The sequence below is a fragment of the Falco punctatus genome, assembly GCF_963210335.1.
Source record: "Falco punctatus genome assembly, chromosome: 3".
Taxonomy (NCBI): domain Eukaryota; kingdom Metazoa; phylum Chordata; class Aves; order Falconiformes; family Falconidae; genus Falco; species Falco punctatus.
The window spans coordinates 34,293,123-34,310,380 of record NC_137582.1 but is presented as its reverse complement, the minus strand read 5'-3'; the positions used below and the strand labels follow the sequence as shown (position 1 = coordinate 34,310,380).

Sequence of the window (17,258 nt, the reverse complement as noted above, 5' to 3'; positions counted from 1 at the left end):
AACATCTGTCCACTTCAGGGAGTATGATAAGGAAAAAAATGGAGAAGTAATTAAGTGTGCATACTATTGGCTGCATCCCATATGATATCATGTAATATTAAAAATTAGTTGTCAATACTTACAGAAACATCTAGAAATTTATTTGAATTGGACACATGCTCTATCTTATAAAACAGTCATGAAATTGAAATTCCTTTTTTTTGGCTCATTACTACCGTATTATAAACATCCAAGTGAAGTCATCCTAGTTTTCATATAATTTTGACGCGTAGTTGGCATATTGCAACTCTGCACTACTTTAAAGTTCCAGCTCTATCAAATGGTATACACATGAACTTGAAATGCGATTTCCTTTCCCAGCCAAAGGCACTCATATTTTAATCTTTATTATGCAGTTTTCTCACATTCCAGTATCTGGATGGATAAAAAAAATCCAAAAATCCAACATACTGTACTGCTGATTTTTTTTTAACCTCAGTTGATTTCTATTTTTATACAGCCATTTCAATTTTTTTTCCACTTTACATTTTCTAACATTTTTCCTTGAATTTTTATTATATATATACATACATATACATATGTGTTGCTGCAGACTGGCTTCCAGAGTAAGATCTCAGGGACTGTGATACCTTTAACCTAGACGTGCTGCAAACAGGGAGGTGTGCAGTTCCTCGCTGCAGTCACAGCGATAGCCCTAATTTAGTCTGGAAGCAGTGGCTATCTACCTGTTACCTGTTTATTTTTTTTTAAAGACTTGAGCAGATATTGCTGAAAGATTTTGTGTGTTCCAGGACTCATCATGAGGTTTGGCATTGTCTGATTCCTTCATGAGAAAATCCCTATTGAGCACAAAGAAAAACAGGGGCAAGGCTCTGTTCTATTAGCAGACTTGTCCAGGCCAAACAGAGGTGCAGTTTGCTACTGAAAATCCTTTAATAATTAAATCTCTGAAGATAGAACTCGATCATATGTGTACACATAAGCAAAGCTTAATCTTTCTGGCTCAGGATAAAAAAAAACAAAACAAAAAACAAACAACCAAAACCTGAAACAAAAACGGTATTATCACTGCTTTGCAGCTTTGTGTAGTTTTCACTGTTTTGCATCTTCAATACTCCATATGGAATATTTTCTCCCAAAAGATGATCTTTAAGGGTCAAGGTGGTTCAGATGGATTCAGAAAATTGGGATTTATACTCTTTGCCTTCCATTCTAGCATAAAAAGGATGAGAACTACCCCTTCGGTAAAGGACTTAGAGATTGATTGATAACATGGGCTATATAAGTTACAGTATTATTGCAAAGTGCTAAGTTCTGTTCTGATCTAAAGCATAAGTTATCTTCATTTTATTTTGGTTTTAGTTGAGTCATGTGTCACAGCAGGAGCTCAGAAATTAATGTAAAATTCAAAGTGCGATTGCACTGTAATTCATAAATCAGGACTTTTCATGCCAGTCTGTTATAGTATGTGGCTTTTGAAATCTCAGAAATGGATTGACCTATTTTAATGTTCATTTCACATCATGAAACTATTTTTCAAACATGCCATTAGGCTTTAATAGTTCTTGGATGTGGTCTGACTCTGTATAAAAGTCATACTTTTCACTCACACACCTTATACAGTTTTACTCAATACAGAAAGTGTGGCATTTGAAGTTACAGTTCTTTCCTCTTCCCCAGATTTGTTGAACATTTCAGAGCAAGAAGCTACCTTCTGTAGTTCACACAGAGATTGGCATTTAATTCATCAGCCTATGAAAAATGCTCTCTGATTCTAGAGTAGTTCTATGCACTATGCTGTCATTATTTTTTCCTTATAAAATTCAGATCTCAGATGCATGCTCAAATTACTACTGTTTAACATTTTCCCTCTGTTGAGTGAAGTCATGGCATCTGTATGCAGTGTTAGCTAAGGACTGCATTCATTTCAAACTTAGTTTGCAAGAAGACAGGTTTCGATAACTCTGTAGCTGTGGGCCATGTCTGTAGATTAAAGCAGTTATGTCCACTCTTCTGGTGGTGGTAGTGAGCCTACTGAACTTCATGATACTTTAAGCCTCAGATAAAATGAAGACTGCTGAACTTGAAAAAATATAATTTATGATTTTTTTTATTCTGCAAATATTTTCTTGACCTTTCATCCACTAATATGAGATATGTGTTATTCTCAGTTACTAAACTTGCCAAAATACATGAGGATTTATTTTAATCTGTTGGTGTTTTTTACAATTTTCCTATTCCAGGAGGCTGTGACCCCACAGGCAGCCCACGCTGGAGCAGCTCCTGGCAGGGCCTGTGGCCCCATGGAGAGGAGCCCAGGCTGCGGCAGGTTTTCTGGCCGGGCTTGTGGCCCCACAGGAGATCCACACTGGAGCCGGCTGTGCCTGAAGGAAGGCACCTGGTGGGGGGGGACCCATGCTGGGACAGTTCATGGATAACTGTAGCCTGTGGGAAGGATCCATGATGGAAATCTGGTGAAGAACTCTCCCGTGGGAGGGACCCCAGGCTGGAGCAGGGCAGAGTGAGGGGCTGACTGGACCCCCATTCCCTGTCCCCCTCTGCTGCTGTGGGTGAGGAGGCAGGGAAAATTGGGAGTTAAGTTAAACCTGGGAAGAAAGGGGGGGGGGGGGGGGGAGAGAGGAGGTGCGTGGGCTGCAGGGAACTGTTTTTAAGATCTGGTTTTACTTCTCATTGCCCTACTCCAATTTGATTGGTAATAAATTAAACTTATTTCTCCAAGTCAAATTTGTTTTGCCCGTGATGGTAATTGGTGAGTGAACTCCCTGTCCTTATCTAGAACCATGAGCCTTTCATTACATTTTCTCTCCCCTGTCCAGCTGAGGAGGGGAGTGAGAGAGTGGCTTTGGTGGGCACCTGGTGTCCACCCAGGGTCAAACCACCACAAGCTCACATAATGCTTCAAGTTGTAGGTATTTAAGAAGTCACTAAGCAACCAGAGATAAAGGGCAGGTCTTACCTGAAATCTTGAAAACTGCATTCCAATGGCAAATCACCTCTCCTGTGACACCTGAAATATTTTTTCCGTGAATGCATGTGATGTCACAAATGAGACGTGGGATAAATATTTTTCATTAATAAAAGATTATAGTTTAGTGCCATTGTCCTTAGTAATAATGTCAAGGTAAAAAAAAAACTCAACTGAATCAAGTATCTTTCATGAATGCTGTCTGCAATTTCTATAAAGTAAGAGTGGAACCCGGTATTTTAAATGTCTCTTTCAAAGGAGCCTTTTTTTTTTCCCCTACAGACTCTATTATACTACTATTATTTAAATACCACATACTACTAATTTCAAAGAGAACTTAGGCTTCATGGCTGTTGACAAGGTATGGTTCAGAATCAAGGGAATTTCAGAAACCCTTTTACGTGTCACAATGTGTACTTATTAGTTACCTGATGAACTGTGATCAGAGTCATGCTGTCTGTTACAGCCCTGACAACTAGTCTCCCTCTCAAATAGGAGTCCAACTGGTCGCTCTGCCAGGTTTCAGTTTTAATTTTAGAGCCCTGAGCTTTTCAGCTGTCTAAGCTGGGGGTGTGCTTTGTCTTCAAAACATTTGCAGAAATTTCAGCTTTATTTAAAGTTATTTTTTTCAGGCAGTAGCTAAGAAATACACAGACTGTGTAAGGGTTTGATAATCATTTGCTATTTTACCCAGTACAAGACATTAGCAGGCCAAGACAAATGAATGTAACGTACTTCAATTTTTTTTTTCTTGCTTTGATTTCCCTCAGTTTCTTAATGTGCTTTGACCTTCATATCAGGATCCTTAATGGAATCCAGGGGTCTGCCTGTTTTCCAATAAATTCTCCTTAAAATCTCGGGGCAGGCATCCTTATATTTATATCTTTCTATCTTCCTTTTTAAGCTTCTAGCATGTCTATTGAGAAACTTCTCCCTTATTATTTTCAGCTACTTAATTCAAAGATTCCTTCCTCAGCTGTGTCGTGTAATTGGAGTCCCACACTAGATGATGTGGGACAGCTCAGTTACCTCCTTTACAGACTTAAAAAACTGGATAGCCAATTATTTACCTTAGGAAGCCCCAGTTGATTGAAACAACATAAAAAAATAATGATTTTCCCACTGTTAATTGTGCCCAAGGTGTGAGAATTGTTCTTTTGGATTTATTTCAGTTTAGAGACCAAATTGGGTAGGGAAGGCAACCACATATTATGCTTAAGATGAAGTATACAACCTAAATATAAGTTGTTTTTTTCCGAACAGTTCAGTGTGACTGTAAAATCTTTTGTTTGTTTGTCTGTTGTTGTAGAACTGTTGAATACCTAGCAATATTTTCACTGGGAAAAGAAAACTTTTTTTTTTCATTCAAGATGGTCCTTAGATAACAAACATTTTGCCTACACTTGATCCATAATGTTTCAAGCAATTCAGGTGCCTGATCTAAATGCCCATGTCTTAGCTTATCCTTGAAAGAGAATTAAAAGCTCTGTTTTTGCAGGTCAATTTCCAGTTTAGTTGTCGATATAATTTATGAAAATTAATGTCCTAATATATGCCTAATTATTTGTATTAGTCATTAATATTAACTGGCACTTTGTCAAGTAGGTACAACCTCTGAAAGTTGGGCACATTAACTACCTTACTAGATGAACAAGAAAAAGGTGTATCCCAGGAGAAAACCCTGCATGTATGAAATATAAAGTCTGATGAATGTTGAAAGGTAGAGATCCAAACTGACTTTTACAGTTAAAAAAAACCTTGTCACAGGAAAAACAGAGTTCAGTTTGTATGGAAGTTTGTAACCACATGGTATGACTGGTTTTCTTAAACCATTCCTTTATAATACACCAGATTCATGTTAAAAAAGTGCAGTTGCAGCTCAGAGAATTTAAAAAGTAAAAAGATAAATATATACTATATGCCAAAGCCATTAAATTTAACCTAGATGCTTCTGTGCATAAGGTGAGAAGGAAATCTATTCATGAATGTATAACAGAATATCACCCTTATTATGGTACCTTTGTAAACTATTCCTTGTTCACCAATTTAAACTTAATCATACCTCTGCTTCTCTTCAGAAAATGTCTGTGCAAGCATTTTACAGTGGCATGCAGACATTTCTGAACAGTGATTCTGGCATGTGTTAATAACTGCAGCCCATGAAGTCGTGGGCAGTCTGTATTTAAAACAGTTGTAGCCCTCCACAGTAGCACTTTTAATGCAAAACACTCAGATACAAGAATGGAGTTAAAATCATTTCAGCTTATTTTAGTGCGTTTCAAATGGACCCAAGCAGCAAGGTAGGGTCTTTGAAAAACAAAATTCCCAGTCTTGATAGACTTAAAGTAAGGGGAAAAAGCATACATTTTTTTCACAACTGTGGACTTCTGCCATGATCTATGAGGTGTCTTGTCCAGGGATTCCTAAAACTTGAAATTTGTTTCTGGATTTGTCCATAGAATGCCATGTATCCTTGAGGTTATACTTGGTTTTGCCTTTCTATGCCTCCAACTTTGTCTTGTTTTAGAGCAAGACCTGTCTTAAGGCTTTCTTTAACTAGGGATTTTTGATAGTGGAGTTGTGACCAAGATAATGTCCCTGATCTTGGCTACAATCTCTGATTCACATATGCATTTAATAATAGAAAAGATTGTCAACATTTGCATAATCATATAACTGTAAGCCTTTATTTATTTTTAATATAATTTTTTTTCTGTCACAGGTATTATAGAATTAAAAAAAATTGCAAAATTATATACAATGAAATTAATTTCTTAGCGGACATTTGTAGGCTTAGAGTCTAAATCACTAGATTTTTCATATATATATATATAATCTAGGATTGTTAGAATAAATAGAAATTGTTTCATAGAATCATAGGTTGGAAGGTACCTTGAAAGATCACCTGGTCCAACCTTTGATGGAAAAGGGAGACTATATGAGGTTATCCGGCACCCTGTCCAGTCAAATCTTGAAAACCTGCAGTGATGGGGACTCTTACCACCTCTCTAGGGAGGATCCAGTGAATGATTGCTCTCACTGTAAAAAATTTCTTTCTCATATTAAGATGAAATCTTTCCTGGTACAACTTGTACCCATTGCCCCTTGTCTTCTCCATGTGGCTTCTTGTGAAGAGAGTATCCACCCTCTTTGTAACTGTCCTTCAAGTATTGGAATACTGTGGTGATGTCCCCCTGAGCCTTCTATTCTCCAGGGAGAAAAAACCCTAAATCCTCAGTCTTTCCTCTTAGGGCAGCTTCTCTAGCCCTTTGGTGACCCTTGTGGCCCAACTTTTAACCTTTTCCAACCTATTTGCCCCTTCCTTGAATTGTGGGGACCAGAACTGGAGACAGAACTCGAGGTGTAGCCTGACAGGTGCTGGGTGGGATGATCATGTCTTTACCTCTGCTAGTAATGCCTCTGCAGATGCAGCCCAGGATCCGATATGCTTTGTTGCTGCAGCAGCATGCTGCTGACTCACGTTCAGCTTGTTGTTGTCCACCAGGACCCGCAGGCCCCTTTCAGTAAGGCTACTCTGCAGCCATGCAAATTCTAGCCTGTACTGGGCTCTTTGGTTATGTCATCCCAGCTGCAGGACGGAGCACTTGTCTTTGTTAAACGTCATACTTCTTGTCAGCCCACTCTTCCAGCCTGTCCAGGTCCCTCTGTAAGATGGCTCTCCCTTCTGACATGTTTACCTCACCACCCCATTTAGTGTCATCAGCAAACAAGATGAGGGTGCTTTCAATCCCATCATCCAGTTAATTTATGAAGATACTGGACAGTGTAGGGTCCAGTATTTATACCTGGGGGACCCTACTTCTGACAGACTGCCAACCTCAATAAAAAACACTGACCACCACTCTCTGAGTATGTCCTGTCAGCCAATGTCCTGGCCATCTTGCAGACCACATGTGTAATCTTTACCTTACCAGTGTGTCTGGTTTGTCTATTTCTGCCATATGCAGTCACACCATTGAAAGTAAGGACAATGGCTTCTTCAGTTGAGACATTAGCTGTAATACAAATAAGGCAAGCCTTTTTTTTTTTTTTCCCATATTAAAATTATCTAATATAACTTATTTTCTTGAAAACTCTGAAACCCCCCTAATAGTCACATTCCATATTTGTAGAGTTTTTAACAATGCTTTGCTTTGGGTAGCTGCCCAACACCTCATTTAGGAATTTGCAGCTTAAATATTTAGTAAATTCTTTGTATAATTTATATATTAGACCGTTAGAGTTAGATTATTAGCAACATAAAACCTAGAAAACTGAAATCATTCCACTAGTATCTTTTGCAAATTCTGACAATCAGTTCAGACGCTTTCTGCATTAGTAGGTTTTTATCGGTTCATTGCATTCAAGTTACGAAATAGGCTGCTTGAATGCCTACTGCTTTGTTAAACTAAAAAATCTTGTTATGGGCAAGAGGAACACATTTTATAAGCAAAGCCAAGAATTTATTGCTAGCTTAATTACAGTCTTAATAGTCTAATCAATGAATTGTTACTAGTCCAGTTATAATGATACCATCATTTACAGTTCAGTTCATATGCAGTTAAGATGATATATGAACAACATTTCTGGTATTTGTCCCTCTCACTGGTGTTACTCAGTCTCATAAAGTTGGTGATTTCGGTCAGGCAGGGGGGTTGTGGTGTACAGGAGAATATGTGGTGTACAGCCACCCAGGACCTTTGCCTGCAGCAGAGTGATGTTGATTTTTATAGCTTCTTCTTCCTCACTGAAGGACCACTTGGGGCCATTTCCATGTGTTCTACATGAAAACATAAAACATGAAAATATGCTCTACATTTTGCTCTTTCTTCACTGGTTTGTAATGTCTTTGTTAATCGATGTGGTATGCTTTGCATATGTCTTTGGGGTTTTGTTCCTTCTAAAACTGGTTTTATCCAGTTTCCATGGTTGCATTTTTTTGATGACCAATAATTGCCCACTGGTGTATTATTAATACCCCTGGGGCCCCAATATAATCTACTACATAGTCAAGGCCTCTGCTGTTATCACATGCATTTACTTCCTGGTGCAGTATTTTATTCTAGTATCATATCAGTTCATTCTGCACAAAATAACTACTTGTTTCTACTACCTACTTGTTACAAAATTATATATATAGCAATATATAGCAATACCTCAAACTATTATACAAGACTAAACAAAAGCTAGACCAAAGCAGATATTAGTTACCTAGAGTTTAAGTTACTTCTGTTGCAAACTAAAAAAATTGCCCAGGTAAACCAAGACAGCTTCTAGGTCTCCACGTGTAATGGCCACTGATGAACCTACCCCACGTTACTTAATGTAACTCCTCTTGGAACTCATATTTTTGCTCTCCACTCTGTTCTGTAGAGATTAATTCCACAACTTAATTACATACTGTAAAAACAGACTCCTTTCTGTTTTAGTTCCACTGTTGTGCTTTCTACATATTGACTAGTGAATAATAGTATATAAATGATCCCCAATGAATTCCCTATAACATTGATTTATTTTTTTATATATACAAATATCCTTTTGTTCAAATAAAACCCCTAGCCTACTAAATTCATTTCAGGAGCCTATTCATACCTCTGTTTGCTTTGCTTCCTTTATGCTTTATCTTTTTTTTTTTTTTTTTTTTTTGGTAAAACTGTACTCTGCATTCAGGATGTGGGCATACCATGTAAAATTTTCTGCCTTGTTTTCAATGATTTTTCTAATACTTTTCAGCTTCTTATTTGTGTTTTAGCCACTGCCTAGCATCCATCTGTGATTTGTAGAGAACATCTTTTCTCTTTGATTCTTTACCAGTACCTCCAACTCTCTAACCAGTTTCATGCCTCTGCTGGTTTTAAAAAGGTTTTATCATGAGCAGTTATGCTTCTAATAAGCAGTCCTTAGAATGTTTCTGGCCATGAGGCTTTCAAAATCTCTTTACTGAAATTCAGTGGTTATTTCAGATGATGTTATTGTGACTGAACAGTCAGATTTATTTTTGTATGAATTATTTTCTATTTAGTGATATAGAGTTTACTCTGAGCACCTTTTATGTCATCAGCAAACTTTGCTGATTCATTTTTGACTCCTTCTCCAAGATCACTCATACATATGTTAAGCACACAGACCCTGTATGTCCCCTTGGGTAGCCCTTTCACTGGTTTAAATTCTAACTACCATTTCCCTGTTTCCTTACAACTGTGAATTCTAAAGGACTTTCTTCTTATCTCACCATGATTTAATTTCCTTAAGAGCTTTCAATGAAGCAACTTCTTGAAAGCTTTTTGAAAACCCAAGTATATTTCATTGATTACAACATCTTTGTACACCTGCTTTTTGAGTAAAAAGAAATATGAAGTAAGACTACCCTTTCCTTAGGGAAACAGTCCCCAGTATACTTTGTTTATACACATACCTCCTCATTCTATTCTTTGTGACATTGATCTGTCTCGTATGAAGGTCAGCCTTCCCGGGCTATCATTCTTTGATCTCTCCTAGGAGATTTTTATGAGATTGTGTCACATTTGCTACCTCTTGGTATGGAGGCTGACTTAAATGATAAGCCGTACACTGCAGCAATTTCACATCTGAGTTCTTTTAGAGCTCTTGAGTGAATACCATCTGTTCCTGGCAGTTTGTCACTATTTAGCTTGTTCTAAATCCTCCTCTTATTGACAAACCATCAGAGATGATTCCTCGGTCTCCCCTCCTGTAAAGAATGAGTCTGCTATGGAAACCTCAGGTTAAGGCATTGCGAGGCCTTGCTTTCCTGGAATCCTTCTTTTATATTCTGCTAAGGTGATCCTTTCTATGTTGTGATTGCCAATTAGCTTCACTGGGTATGTCTACACTGGCAAGGAGTTCAGACCAATCTATACATATATATATACGTATACGTATACATATGCAATACAGCTGCTGCTGAGGACCTGCTACTCCACTATCCATATTTCACAAGACTTTATACATATGTATGTATGTGTGTGCCTATATATGCATGTATGTATTTTATATATATATATACACACAGTGTCTACTTCTCAGCTAGTTCCATGGACTGAACACCTACCTGGCATTTATTAGGTGCGCTCACTTCCAGTTTAGTTCCATTTGAAAGTAATCTAGTTCACACACTCCAAGATTGCTGCTCAGCCTGGAACAAAGGATGGTGAAACCAGTTCATATTCACAAAGATTTCTCCATGGGGTATGTAGTTGATGTCATACATTGACTCAAACAGGGAAAGTTACTTCTGGTGATAAATTAAACAAAAGGAGAGAGAGTGGCAGAGGGAGAGGTGGGGGGAAAGGGAAAGTGATAACTCTACTAAGTGGATGTCTGGGAAAGAAAATGATGAGGGAGTCACAAGGCAAACATACTCCCTGGGCATCCTCTCTAATGCAGCAGGGTCCCCAGTAATGCTTTGGCTATGGTAAATATGTAGTTTTTGTCAGGACTTACTCAGGCTTCCTACCATTTGGGGTGGTTTTTTGGGGTTTTTTTTGAGGGGGTTTGTTTGGTTTGGTTTGGGTTTTTTTTCTGTTTATAATGGTATCAGCACTGATTGGAACACATTTTTATCAGGGACAGTTTCATGCTAACTGGGTGTTAAGCTTTGTGCATGCATCTTGTTGGGTAATGTAAATTAAATGTAAACCATAATGCTGAAGCTACAACCCAAAGGGTAGAAAATAGGAGAAAGAGCTGATTCTCATGTGAGTGCCAGTTGCTTCTCCTGAGAACTAGCCATAGGAATAATATTGGGATTTATAAGCCAAAGGCCGTAGCAATAACAGCATGAGAACCACAGGGAAAAATACTACCCAGAAGCACTGGAAAACAGTGCCACAACACCTTGGCTAGAAGAGTAAAGAGATGCAGGGGAAAGGCAAGCTACTGAGCTGCAACCACAAGGCCATGAAGCAGTACAACAGCACTGAAGGCACTGCGCCCACTGGGAATGGGAATGGTACAGAGGAACTGCACTCTTGATCCAAACTGCAACCTACCAAGGCATGTCCAGCATTCCTGTCTCTAGGCAACATCCCGACCCTATTGTTTCTGAAAAAAGCGTTGCAATGGAAAAATAATTTGAAACAAGACACACTAATTTTTATTTTAACTTCACATAATTAGCAGTATTTTTATTTTTCCCACTTAGAAATTAATTGGTTTTTTATCAATGTCTTTTTACTCCTCTTAGCTTTTCACTTTTCTGATGAACATTGTTGCTTTATATTATTTTGAAATCTTTTTCTTATTTCTGACATATATTTTTTATTTTTAGTAATAATTTTGTATATACATATTCTGTCTTTTGATCAAATACTTTTAATGCCCTTTTAACTTAGCTTTGTTTGTCTGAATTTTCCCTTTTAGAAGGTAAAGATGCATTGCTGCCCCAGGTTTCTTTCCTTTACAAGTTGGAGTACATATGAGGCGACATATGGTGTAGTAGTGAGCTGTATTCAGAAAGACATACACAGAGGTACAATTAGTTTCCAGCTCCCATTTGAAAGTCAGTGATAACTGGCTGCTTCTAGCTGCTTCCTCCCCCCCACACCCCCCAGCTTTGGGAATCACCTACCTTGTGTTTAAGCAGCATGACACACAACCTGTGAAGCATATTATAGTCCTTCCTACCTAGACATAGGGCTAAATTAAATCACTTGGTTTCTGCTGACTGTTTTGTAATCTAATTTGACATAAATCACACAAAGTATTTTCAGATCTGTGAGATATATTTTCCAAACAGAAAATTAGTTTATTTGTAATCACTGGGAATGAAATAGTGTGTGCTCAGAAAAGCTATTCAGAAAGAGTAATTCTTTTAAATTTTAATTATTTTCCTATAATTTTTGAAACAGAAACTAACTCATAAGGACTCAAATAAAAAAGGCCATTTCATACTTGAAAGGCTCCAAAATGTGATAGTGTCTGTTTCTGTGCCCATAAAACAGTTTAGGGTAGTGCATATCTGACATATGCATCTTTCTTGGTATCTCCCTTGGGTTTTCTGACATTAAAGGACACAGTGCCTGGTACACTTCTCACCAGCTGGAATTACTTACTGCTAATAAAGAGATGCCAAGGAAATATAGCAGTGTTCTTTAAATAAATTTGCTGAAAAGATAGAAAATAAAATGTAAGTAATGGATTTTTCTCCATTTGATGCATTCACTGCATTATATATTCATTTCTGCCTTATTTGTATGCTATTTCTATCAGACTGATAAGTAAGTTAAGTAAGAAAGCAAGAAAGACCCTTGAATTTCACTGAATAGTTTACAGACTTACTAACAAAGCAGAAGAAATGTGATAAACCTCCAAGGAAATTAGTCATCTTTTCTTTCTTCCTTTTCTTTTTCAGTTAGCCAATGCTGGTCTTCAATTGCTTGTCAATTTTTGTATTTATAAAGCAGCACAGGAGCAAACCATGAAGGCAGCACATGTTGACCCAACTGAAAGTGCTATGTGTCCTTGAAAGCTTTTTTTTTTTTTTTTTTGCTTAGGTAATTGAAAAAAGTAGTGCAGTTGTCCACAGAGGGGATGGATGTGGCTTTGTTGGTGTATTCCAACACAGCAGAGACAGCAAAGCTCTTTCTCTGCCTCTCAGCTACTGAAAGTTCCTTGACCTTTTTTGGTCAGTAACATTTTACAGAATGATGATGACTAGATGTTAGATTGGCATTTCATTTAGCTGAGGACTGACAAAATTATTTGAATCTAGACCACTATAAAAATATCAATATAACTTTGCTTAAAGGTATCTGCTATAATCTTTGAGGAAGTAGAATTCTTATTTTCTGAATTTTTCCCACTTTACCTACTGACCCTACTCAGTGTTGTTACATTTGGCCTGGAGAGCTGTGTATCATATTTTACACATAAGTTCCTCCACTATTTCTTAGTGATGGTTCTAATTATGCTAGGCAAGATAGTAAATTAGTAGAACACCAGAACTAAAACAGGCAAGTTAATAAATTCAAGGATGTATTTACATTCTTTCAGTAAAAAAATAACCTTAAAGAATTCCAATGATAAAATATGATATACATAATGACTGTTCACTGTTGCTGTTTGATACTTTTTTGCTCACTGGCATATCTCAGTACTATTTTGCATTTTTTACTCCTATGTGTTGTCTATTGTTTCCAGTAGCGACTGAACAAACATCAAGTCAATCAAAATTGATGGAAACTGATATATTTATTCAAATTCAGGTGTCTCAGTGTTAAGGATGGTTTGAAAATCTCTTTGTAATTGCAATGATGTGTAGCTAGCACAGTATCATCTGCAATAGAAATGTAGCATTAATAAAATAAATTAATATTCTACATGGTATATCCTAAGAGTGAGCTTCAGAGCGTAATGGTGTCTGTATTACCTTATTCACAGTCTTTTTACACTGTAAGTCTGGTTGGAAATGTCACAAAAGGAAACTGTTAGGATTTTCAGCATTTCTAGCATTAGGCTGAAATTCTGTGCTAACAGATTTTCTTTCCTTGTGAATGTCATGAAAGGAGAAAAAGCTGGGAAGGGCAGGGAAGTATGTGTGTGTTGGGGGGAAATTTGTGAGTCAGTCTACAGTTTTCAGAAAGGCTTTCACTCAATTTGAATTTTAATTGAATGTCTGAGGTACTTCATTTTCTAGGATCAAATTGCCTCTTTAAGAAATCACATTTTTAAAACAAAGCAACACAATGTATGTTAAAAAATGTACTTGAAATAATGTTGACGAGCTCAAAAGAGGTGAACTGCAAAGTTTCAGACCCCATTGCTAGCTTTTAGACCCTTGGGAAGAGCTGCAAAGGTTTTCAGGAGAAGCAACAAAGCAGGCCATAAACTCTGAGAGATATGGGCCCCAAAAAGAACTTGTGCACCAACATGTGATATCCACTAAGCTTTTTGATCTGTGCATTTTGAAAACTGATGGCATCTGAAACTGGATAGGAAAAAGTTACATGCATTTATGTTATCAGGTGTGATTTCCAAGCAACAGGTGACAATGCTATATCCAAATGAAAAATAGATAATTTTAATCTCTAACCTACAGACTGTGAGGCATTTTCACTGCACAGCTTCAGCAGGTATCTAGGGAAGTTATAAGCTCATAAACATTCTCTGTACCTGGGCTCTGTACCTCTTCAATCATTATAAAAGGCTCTAACTGGGTAAACAGATACCTTAAGGTGTTACCACAGCTGAATTTTACCCTCGGAGAATGAACTTGAGCTGCATCCAGAATGGAAAGCTGTGGTTCTCAAGATAAGTTAGTGGGATTTGCACCCTATTTATACTCTGAGATTGCTGAAAGTAAGTCTCTCATTACAGTTTCTCACTAGAAATCTTTTCAGGTTAATTTTGTGTCATAGGACATTTTACTTTTGCTCCTTCAGGCTTAGTAATTCATTCTTACTGAAAAAATAGTGTCTTTCTTCTTCAGGCTATTAAGACATAATAAGATTACTAGACATCTGGTATCTAAGAATTGATTGTGAATTGTCCATCTCAGAACCTAGAGCATGTGAACACATATTCTCACTGCTACAACTCAAATAGTTTTTGCCATTTTTACCTTTCCATTCAGAGAACTCAGCTGTAACTAAAATGCCATAACTATAAGTTAACAAGCATTTTTATTCTTATTTAAATGCTACTGAAAAAGATTCCAAGTTTGAAGATTGCTTTAAAAAGGGGAAAATGCACATTCTTAGAGGTATACCAGCGCTCTTGCACTAAAACCTGTTAAGACACAGACGTTCATTTTATGGTTGAGCTCATGCATAAGTCATAGAAGAGTGCAAATCCTTTGCTTTTATACCATTTAAATAGTTTATAAATCCTTTGGAAAATGGAACATATTTTACTCAATGCTTTTTGCTCTTATTTACTAAGAAACCTTTGCTTTGGATTCTTCTTCTCTAATGACTGCTTATGTTATTTGATTGACACTTTCTTACTCTCAGGATTTTAGAAAGATGCTGCTGTTTTCTTCTTGTAAGTGCATAAATTATGATAGTATGTTTTTTTAAAAAATGTGATTATAAATAAATATGGCATTAGAATTATGTTTAAGGATGAACAGTAAAAGGATCTACAAAGATCTGTTTTCTCCCTTGCATTTACAATTAAAATTTACCAGTTTCGTATGCTATCACACCTTTCTTCCTCACTTTGTCATACATAAAGTTTGAGATTACTGTACATTTTTATTTTCACTAAGGGGAAATGACAGTACCAGAAGACTGCATTTCCAAAATGTACTTCTACCAAAACCCCAATAAAAATTGGTGCTTTGAGTATACAGTAAGCTCAGCAGACAAAGGGTTTCTCTACTGGGGCACATCTGGAATAAGTTATCCCTGTATTACACAGCTTTAGTGTTAGACACATGAATCTTGATATATATCACTCTAACAAGAAATCCTGGTTTTTAATCAGCTAGGACTTTGAAGATTTGCATTAGAAAATACACTTTCTTTCCATAAAAGCATACTATTTACAGACCTTTGTACTGAACTAAAGTTTCTGCCCTATTGCCTCCAAATGGGCCCTTTGCCATAGCAACATCCCCACATGAAGCAGTTGTGCCAAAACCACTTCCTGGAAGTAAAATAGAGAATTACATTAATTTGGTGTCCACAAACTTTACCACAAAAATGATGTTTCACAATATTAATGTCTGATCTATTCTCAAAAATTTAGTAGCGTGGCATTCTGCTCCCACCTTTCCAGGTTTTATAAGTGACTGGTTAGCTATTTCATTCATTTTATTGTTGATGGCCTTACTAATTTAAGGAAGAAGCTGTAGCTGCTAGCCAAAAGGTAAGCTGCTGAAAGGTTAAGGAAATAAAGCACATTACTCTATTTCATGGTAAAGAAAATTACTTACCTGTAATTGTTGTTCAGTGAAGAAATGAAACATTCAAGCATCTGTTCCTTAATGTTTTCTCTTGACAGTGACCTGATGTCTCAATGTTAGATAAAAGAAAACACTGGGCAGATTTTCTAATAGCTTTTGTCTCTTTGCTTAATCCAAGTGGCCTTTCAAAGTGTAGCCTGTGAAAGGAGTCTTGTGGGTCTGAGGGAACAGTTAGGAATAATCCAGTGATTAAGGAGAGAGGAATGTATGATTAGCATGCAGCTTTGGCATTTATACTTTCATCTTTATAACATTTAGGACTTAGGTTTGCCTGGCAGTATGCTGATAAACACCTGGTCCTGAGAGATCAGCAGCATTCTTTTTTTCCTCTTTTTTATTTCCCTGCCCGCCCCCCCCCCCCCCCCCCCCCCCCCCCTTTTTTTTTTTTTTTTTGTCTGGTGCAATTCCTTTTCTGGCCATCTGATGGTCTGGAGTATAGGAACCAAAGTCAGTTTTCCATTCACTGCAATTCAGCGAGGTTTGGGTGAACTCCAGGTGGTCCTGAAGTTAGACTTCTGTGTTTAATATCTCTTCACAGTCCCCTGAGTTATTCTTCAATCCTTTCTGCAATCTGAGAATGGGCAGTTTAGAAATCAGGTGGGGCTTGCAGTCCTCGATAACCTCCAAGTCTTGTACCTTGTGTAAATTTTGCACCTGAAAGGAAGGCAGTTTTATGTGTAAAAATAGTAAGTGATCTAAGAGGCAAATTTCATTCGTTGATGCACAGTTGGCATCACATTTAATGCAAAATCATCTGTGTAGTGTGAGCACTGGGAGCGAAATGAGAAAAAGTTCTGAGTAGTTTGTGTATTCAAGTAAATCACACAGCCTGATACATCTGCTGGCACGGCCAAGGTATTAATGGGAATTTCACCAGTCTAGAAAAGGATACGCAGCATTTATTTTATCCTGTACTTTGTTATGACCCTGTTCCTTTAACAATCTGTGGACTACCTAACTCCCGCTCTGAGAGTAAAATTATGGCATATCTTCTCTCCTGACTCACTAGAGTTGTTTGTTGGAATGGGATTAAGCTAGTGTTTGCTTTCAGAGCAGGTTATATTCAAATGCTCCTAGTGCTGGCTTTAAACCTTGCTTGGGGGCTGTCCTTTGATCTCTATCCTATATGAACCAATTCAGCCTGTGGCCTGTAGTGACTTATTATGGAAACAGATAATGCAAGATTTGGGTACTTATTCTATAGTTGCATAAATCTCTGGTGTTTCTACAATTTATCATTTGACATAAGGAAAGAGTTTGCCTCACAGGTGGGGAAACCTGTGAGACTGCATAAATTTTCAGTCTTGTGTCATAAACACTGTAAAACAGTATATTCAGTTTAATTTA

General features: G+C 37.3%; 1 long non-coding RNA gene across 1 annotated transcript; it reads right to left on the bottom strand.

Annotated features, from left to right (window-relative positions):
- Positions 1-6,990: 6,990 nt before the first annotated feature.
- On the bottom strand, positions 6,991-16,261 carry LOC308061637. Its single transcript, XR_013927310.1, has 2 exons — positions 10,056-16,261; positions 6,991-7,766 (listed from the first exon to the last, which is right to left on the bottom strand). It is a non-coding gene; the product is annotated as an uncharacterized lncRNA (long non-coding RNA).
- Between the last annotated feature and the right edge of the window lie 997 nt (positions 16,262-17,258).